The sequence below is a fragment of the Camelus dromedarius genome, chromosome 6 (assembly GCF_036321535.1).
Source record: "Camelus dromedarius isolate mCamDro1 chromosome 6, mCamDro1.pat, whole genome shotgun sequence".
NCBI lineage: Eukaryota > Metazoa > Chordata > Mammalia > Artiodactyla > Camelidae > Camelus > Camelus dromedarius.
This window is the reverse complement of record NC_087441.1, coordinates 72175208-72183799: the sequence shown is the minus strand read 5'-3', so window position 1 is coordinate 72183799 and position 8592 is coordinate 72175208.

Genomic DNA, 8592 nt, shown 5'->3' with positions numbered 1-8592 from the left:
TTTCCATTTAGTTTTCTATTTTTTTAGTTTATCTTTTATTGAAGTATAGTCAGTTTACAATGTTGTGTCAATTTCTGATGTACAGCATAATGTTTTGGTCATATGTACACACATATATTCCTTTTCAGATTCTTTTTCATTATAGGTTTCTACAAGATATTGAACATAGGTCCCTGTGCTATGCACTATAAACTTGTTCATTTAATATTTAGTATCTGCAGATATCCAACTCCCAATTTATCCCTTCCCACCCCACTTTCCCCTTAACTGTAAGTTTGTTCTCTATGTCTGTGAGTCTGTTTCTATTTTGTAGATAAGTTCATTTGTGGTGTTTTTGTTTGTTTGTTTTGTTTTGTTTTGTTTTTAGATTCCACATATAAGTGATATCATATGGTATTTTTCTTTCTCTTTCTGGCTTACTTCACTTAGAATGGCAATCTCCAGGTCCATCCATGTTGCAGCAAATGGTATTATTTATTCTTTTTTGTGGTTGAGTAGTATTCCAGTGTGTGTGTGTGTGTTTGTGTGTATGTGTTTCTATTTCTGTGTCCCTTCAGTTTATGGACTGTACAGACTGCTTAGGTACAGGAACACGTTATGGACAGACCTTCACTTTATCACTGTCTGGATCCAAAAATCTTCCCTTGTGTGATCTGAAGACTAAAGGTACATTGTAAGCTAATGAGTTTTCTGTCCTGCTATGAATATTGACACTTAATGTCCAATATTCATGAAGGCAGAAGGCGAGAAAAACTGAGGTTAAACCAGAGGATATGATTCCATGCAGTCCCCAGACATGGACGTGTACCAGGAGAAGAGAGGTAAATGACTCCTCAAAGTACGGTTTGTGAAAAATCTGTTATGGTTGAAATGCATTTTATGACATGAAGCACATAACACAGATTTGGTGCTATTCTGAGGATTCATTCATTTTCTTTCTGGCGTTCAGTGGTCTCTGCAATCATCGCTGGTCATAGTGATTCTAGCTGTGTAGGGCTGGCGGCATAAAACTCACATCGGAGCCTTAGAGAATTGTTTCTTTAACAAATCACATGACTGTCTTTAGGACAATGGAGAAAGTGCTGAGCTACAGATGAGCGTTTCCTATTTCCAGGTGCACAGAGGAGACATACGTATCCTCCATCAGCATGCTGTGAACCTGCTCTTGTACCCACCTTCCTTCCATGCTCATGTGCCTTGGTGATACTATGACTTAGAACATTGTGGGTTGTATCCCCACACTTCATGGAGATAAAATTTGTCAAATATTTTTATGGCAGTAATTCTCTTTTGTCTGTTTTGCTCAATCTTCATCACTGCCAAGGTTAGTGGTGACAATAGTTGGCTGAGAAATCTTTCTTTTCCCTTTATTCCATTGACATCTTCCAGTCTTTTTTTTTTTTCTTTTTGGGTCTTCCATCCCTATTTGCTTCTTCTGTACTTTATACTCTCCATCAAAAGGATAATTCTTGTGGATATTGAGTTGCAATATTTATTTTTATTTATAAAAGATTTTCATACTTTAAACCTTACCAGAGGTGATACTTGCGCTTGGAACATATTAGCTCTTTTGAATTGTTCAATTATTTATTCAAAAATTACATTTTCAATTAAAATGATCTTTATGCTCTTGGTTTTATTTTTCCATTTTAAATTCTGAATCTGGCACTCTACTTGAAATCTAAGTTTTCTGAAAGACTAATCTCTGAGTTAGAGATACTTCATAAAAGAGCCTCAAGTATAACAATAATAGATGGATTTTCAGCATAATATAATCCATATTCATTTTTTGACTTGAGTATTCTTTTTTCTTTGATTAAATTGAAACAGGTGGCAACTTTAATCACACCTCATTATCTTACATTCATCACAAGATATTTTACTGAAATTCTTATAAAATATCATGATTAGAACTTTTTGGGTTTTTTGTTCATACTTCAGTGTATGATATCCATTATTGCTCAAGGAAATACTTAATCTGAGAACAGTATTACTCAATGAATGGATGAATGAGTCACAATTATGTTCATTATCACTCATCTGTGCATACTTGGAAGTAAGAAAATAGATACGTGCAGAGCCAAAGAGTTACTTTGACACTGAGATACACAACTTAAATGTGAAAATTCAAACCATCAGGAAATACCTAGAGAAAAAGCTACTGTGTAACTTATTTATTATTTCACTCACCATTTAAACAGCTATATAAAGAATGGACACTGGGCACAACACAAATATAAAGTGAGGAATCTAAGGTAAATAACAAGCTCCCTTTATGTATGTCCAAATATGATTACAGAAACATAAACTGAGACATAGGATAAACATGAGTGTCTGAAGCACAGTAATAACATACTAGAAATTAACAGTGAAGGTACTATTTAAACATACATAATTCAGTACGAGAGGGGAAGAGCTTCAACTGTGATGAGTATTTGTGAGGTGACAGTAAAATAATGGGGTTTTTTTACCGTGTGATACTTGAGCAGATTCTTTCAAATATAAAAACTCCACTTCACTTCTCTTCTCCACTTGTTTTTGCAAAACAGGTTAAAATAACCCTGACTTGATGACCGGAGCAAGGACACCTAGGGAGGGACCAAGCGAGGAACAGCAGAGGTGGCCTTGATGGATCTGAGGACATCATTAATTCCAAACGAGGTCTCATTCCCAGAAGAAGGTCCAGAAGAAAAACCACTATGAAAATAAATAAGCAAGCATTTCAACAACAATCTGGTGAGTTGTCAAATATTATGTTGACTCAAAACATAGGAAGTTCTCTTTAATAAAAAAGGGATTTTAGAGAGATACAATATAGCTTTCACCTTTTGCCAGGAAATGACAGTTTTATCGATCACTCTGAGTACTAAGGTATTTCATTACATAGAATTTTGGTAGAACTTCATGAATACATCAAGTGGGTTAAAAACACATCTGAGATGCTAAGTCTCAGCTTGGTCTCCCACACAAGAAGTATGAGAACGAGAGGGCTTTTCCAGAAGGGCATCTAATGGGTTTGCTAATTAAAAACGTCAGGATAAAGGAATGTAATTTCTTTAAGCAAGTGACTCTGGTAATGAATGACAGACTCGGTTATTTAGTCTAGGAACTAGAAAAGGAAGCCAACAGAAAACAAATGAAGCAACAAATGCTTACATTTACAGCAGTGTGAGAAATCTCCGGGCGAGTAGCTGCAGGATGTGTTGTGTAAGAAATACATTTTCATATAGCTGGTCGATGACAGGCTGAATAGCTGAATTGGACACATACAAGTAATCAACTTAAAGCACCAGAAAGCATTCTGTTGTAATTGTACAAGTTCAGCCATGGCCCAGGCATAGGAGAAATAAGAAGATAGATGGTGACCATGCTGCTCTAGTCCAGAGAACAAACATGTTCAGCAGTCACCGTGCCCTGACACAGGCTCCATGTTGCTAAGGACTTGCTGATGTGGTAATTCATGGAGGGATGGAGCTTTGATTGCACTCTTACTCTGTATACTTTAATATTTAATCTAAATTGATAACCAAATGTCACAATCTCAATGGAGCCCATGTGGCCAGGGTAGCCAGAAAATGTGGTTGTTATAAACTGTAACAGCAGTATGTATTATGCAATCGCTAATGGAGGAAGAAACAGTCAAATTCTTTGCTTCTCAGGGAAAACCAAATGCCAGATTCTATTTATCTTGCGAAACCTCTTATTGACATGTGGCACCGAACTTAAGTTTCTCATTAAGCTTTTATGAGGGTAATCCAGTCCTCTTGCTGTGGGGTAGACAACAGAATGCAGAAGTTTAAAAGACATTATTTTTCTAGCACTAATAGACAAACACTTAATACATAATGCACTTAACATACTATGATTTACACAAATTACCCCCTAGCTTTGTTCCCAGCAGATATATCTTGGCATCTCATGGAAATGAAGATTGGAACATCTGTGCTATGATTGAGCAAATCTCTTCCTAGAAGTTGTTTTGTGGCACTACCATATGGAGAAAATGTTTCCACGTTTCTTTCACTCATTAGATGTCACATGAAAAGATTTGTACGATTACTAAGGAAGAAAATAGGATAAAATGCAACCACTTGTAACATACTTATTTTATTGATGATGATATGAATATATACTATTCTCTTCATCATTTACACATTTATTGTTTATAAAAGAACATTTATTCTTTATATTCAGAAAAAGATTGCAAAGTATAAATTTGAAAAACAGTACTGCTAACAATAATAATAGCTAAGACTGATGTATCTACTGCAGAACAGCCACTGTTCCAACCACGGTAAATAGAGTGCTTTAACCAACACCTGGGGTAGGTACACCATTTCCTCAGTTGTAAAGATGTGAACACCGAGGCATGGGGGCAGATATGTAAGCAAAAACGTGGCAGCAATGGTCGTTTGAGTCCATGTTCTTAACCATTATAGATTTGGATCTGAAAAGGAATAATTAAGTGATAGAATGGGATTCACATTTTGAATGAACATGAAATGAATCATCTTATAAATTCTATAGATATACACATTTGTGTTCAAAATTATACCATTCAATAGTAACAATAAAATCCAAGGCTTTGTTACAAATTGTCTTCCAGCCGTTTGGTCAAGTCCAGATTTATTTTAAAATAAAAGCATAGGCACATCTTTCCAAATATTTTCAGAATATTGATTGATGGATTCTATCAAAAAAACCTCTATGATAACTTTAAAACTTTATAAAGACTACATACAGTGTAGTGTTTGCGTTTAATTTGGCTTATTTAAAATAAAGGAGGAGGAGGAGGGTGCCAAGGTGGAGTAGGAAGACCCTGAACTCACTTTCTCCCATGGAAACACTAAAATTACATCTACTTATAGAACATCTATCTGTGCGAATGACCTGAGGACTGGCAGAAAAAAAATTTCCACAACTAAATATATAAAGAAGGAGCTACAACAAGATGCATAGGAGGAACCACAGCTCCTGATTGGTAACTCACAAATGGGAGGGAAATCACAACTGCAGTGGTCCTCCCCGTCTGTCCAGAAGGATGTTCAAGATCAGCAAGTGGGTCTGATCCAGGTGCCTTTCAATCTCCTGCCTCTGCACAGGGACTCAGGGTGAGTGAGATTTTGCATGTGCCCTTTAAGAGCAGTGTCTCTGTTTCCTATAGCCCTCTGGCTTTCCTGAACATAAGCCCTGTTGGTTTTCAAAGCCGCAATTTCTAGGGGCTTATCTCCCCGGTGCAGGATCCCTGGCTGGGGACGCTGATGTGCATGGGGCTCAGGATGGAGGGAGCTGGGACTCCCCATGGGGACTGAAATGCTGGCAGGAGCCCTTTTTGGGATCTTGCTCTATTGTGCTGACACTGGTGTTAGCTAACATCATTCTGGAATTTTCCCTCTAGCCTGTTAGCACCAGGGGTCTGTCTATTCACCAGTGGCCTCAGCAAATGCATAACACTGGGCTACACAGCCACCCAGGCTGGGGCCAGCCCGCCCACCATCATGCCTACAGTAGTGAGCCCTGGCACAGGAGAAGGGCACACACGGCCCTTCTCCTGGAGCATCTAGCTTTGCTAGTCAGAGGTGAGCATGCTGCTGGACCCCATACACTGCCTCTTATATAAAGCTACTCCACCAACATTGGGAAATGAAACAGACCTACCTAATAAACACAGGAAGTTAGGCAACAGGATGTGACAGGGTAATATGTTACAAGCAAAGGAAAAAAGACAAAGTCTCAGAAAGAAGAACTTATCAATGAGAACATCATCAAAGAGTTAAAAAATACAGCAAGAACCAATCAGAGCTAAAGAATCAAAATTGAAATTAAAGAATACTTTAGAGAAAATCAACAGTACATTAGATAATACGATGAGCAGATCTGCAATCTGGAAGACAGAGGAGTGAAAATCAAACAAGCTGAAAGAAAAAAGAAAAGAATTTAAACAAATGGACCTCTGAGTCAACCTCAAGCCTACTAACACTCACATTATAGGGGAACAAAGAGAAGAGAGAGAGCAAGCAAGGGGCGGAGAACTTTGGAGGACACAATAGCTGAAAACTTCCCTAAATTGGGAGGAGAAACAGATTCAGTTTCAGGAATCACAGAAAGTCTCAAACAAGATGAACCCAAATTGATACACACCAAGACACATTGTAATAAAAATGTCAAAAATTGAAGATAGGGAGAGAATCTTAAAAGGAGCAAGAGGAAAGCAACTAGTTACATAAAAGGGAACTCCCGTAAGACAATAAGCTGACTCTTCAGAAGAAACTGTGCAGCTAGAGGAGGTGACACAGTATATTCAAAGTGATAAAAGGAAAAAAAAATGCATCAGGGAGTACTCTACCCAGCAAAATTATTATTCAGAATTGAAGGACGGATAAACAGTTTCAAGAGAAGCAAAAGGTACAAGAGTTTAGCACAGCTAAATTGGTTTTACAAGAAATAGTAAAGGGACTGACTTAAGCAGAAAAGAAAAGACCAAAACTGGAAAGAAAAAGAAAAAAACTCACTGATAAAGGCAAACATCTAGTACAAGGAGGGGATCATCACTTATCAAGCAAGTAGGAAAGGTTAAAAGACGAAAGTAGTAAAATCATCTATACCTTAGTAAGCATTTAAGAAACATACAAAATAAAGAAATGTAAATATGACATCAAAAACATAAAATGTGGGTGGATAAGTAAAAATGTAGGGCTGTTAGAATGTGAGCTTAAAGGATCATCAGCTTCAAATATGTTATAGTGGAACCTCATGGTAACCACAAATGAAAAACCTGTAACAGATGCACACATAACCAAGAGAAAGAAATCCATATGGTTGAAACAGTCATCAAATCACAAAGAAAGAGCAAGAGTGGAAGAAAGAAACAAAGGAGTACTAAAAAAACAACCAGGAAAAAAAATAACAAAATGGCAGCAAGACACACATCAATAATTACTTTGGGGACTAAATGCTCCACTCAAAGGACATAGTGTGACAGAATGGATACAAAAACAAGACCTATCTATATGCTGCCTACAAGAAATTCATTTCACATCTAAAGACACACCATCTGAAAGGGAGGGGATGGAATAAGTTATTCCATGTAAATGGAAATGAAATAAAACCCAAGGTAGCAATACTTATACAAAATAGATTTTAATGCAGAGGCTGTAACAAGAGACAAAGAAGGACATTCTATAATGAGAAAGGGATCAACCAAAAAGAAGATATGACACTTGTAAATATATATGCACCCAATTAAAAGCACCTAAATACATAGGGCAAATATTAACATATATAAAGTAAGAAGCTGACAGTAATACCATAGTAGTAGTGGACTTTTAACACCCCACCTACATCAATGAAAAGACCATCCAGACAGAAAATCAATTTTAAAAAGTTGTCCTTAAATGACATATTAGATCGGATTAACTTACTAGATATATACAAAATATTCCACCCAAAAATAGCAGAATACACACCTTTTTCTACTGCACATGGCAAAAAAACTCACTAAACTGAAATCATATCAAACATCTTTTCTAACCACAATGGTATGAGATTAGAAATTAACTGCAAAAAAAGTGGGAAAAATATAAACATGTGAAGTCTAAACACTATTCTTCTAAGCAACCAATGGGTCAAAAAAGTAATCAAAGTGGAAGTCAAAAAATGCCAAGACAAATGAAAATGGAAACAAAACATTCTAAACTACAGTTAACCCTTTAACAACACAGGTCTGAGATTCATGGGTCCATTTACACAAGGATCTTCAATAATAAATACTACGGTACTAAAGGATCCAAGGCTGACTGAATCCAGGAAGCTGAACTACAAATGCTGAAGAAAAGCAAATATAGACAAACATTGTATATAGAAGGCCAATTAAAATTTTACACAGATTTGACTGCATGAGTTCTCGTACACCTAACCCCAGGGTTATTCAAGGATCAATTGTGTACTATAAAGCTACACAAATCAAAACACTATGCTACTGGCACAAAAATAGACATGTAGATCAATGGAACAGAACAGAGAGCCCAGAAATAAACTCACACTTATATGATGAATTAACCTATGAAAAAGGAGGCAAGAATATACAGTGGAAGAGATAGCCTCTTCAATAAATGGTGTTTGGAAAACTGGATGACTACATGCAAAGGATGAAACTGGATCAATTTCTCATACCATATACAAAAATAGAGTCAAATAGATCAAAGACTTAAATGTGAGATTGAAGCCATAAAACTCCTAGGAAAAAAATGTAGGTAGTAAGCTTGTTGACATTAGTCTTAAAAATATGCTTTTGGATATTTCTCCCCAGGCAAGAGAAACAAAAGCACAAATAAGCAAGTGGGACTATATCACCTCAAAATATTTTGCACAGTGAAGAAAGCCATCAGCAAAATGAAAAGGCAACCTACTGACTGGAAGAAGATGTTTGCCAATTATATACCCAACGAAGGGTTAATATCAAAAATATATAAAGAACTAATATGTATCTTAATTTTAATTTGATTAAAAAAAATCTGATTAAAAAATAAGCAGAGGATCTGAATAGATGTGTTTCAATAGAAGGCATACAGATGGCCAACACATGCCCTAAAA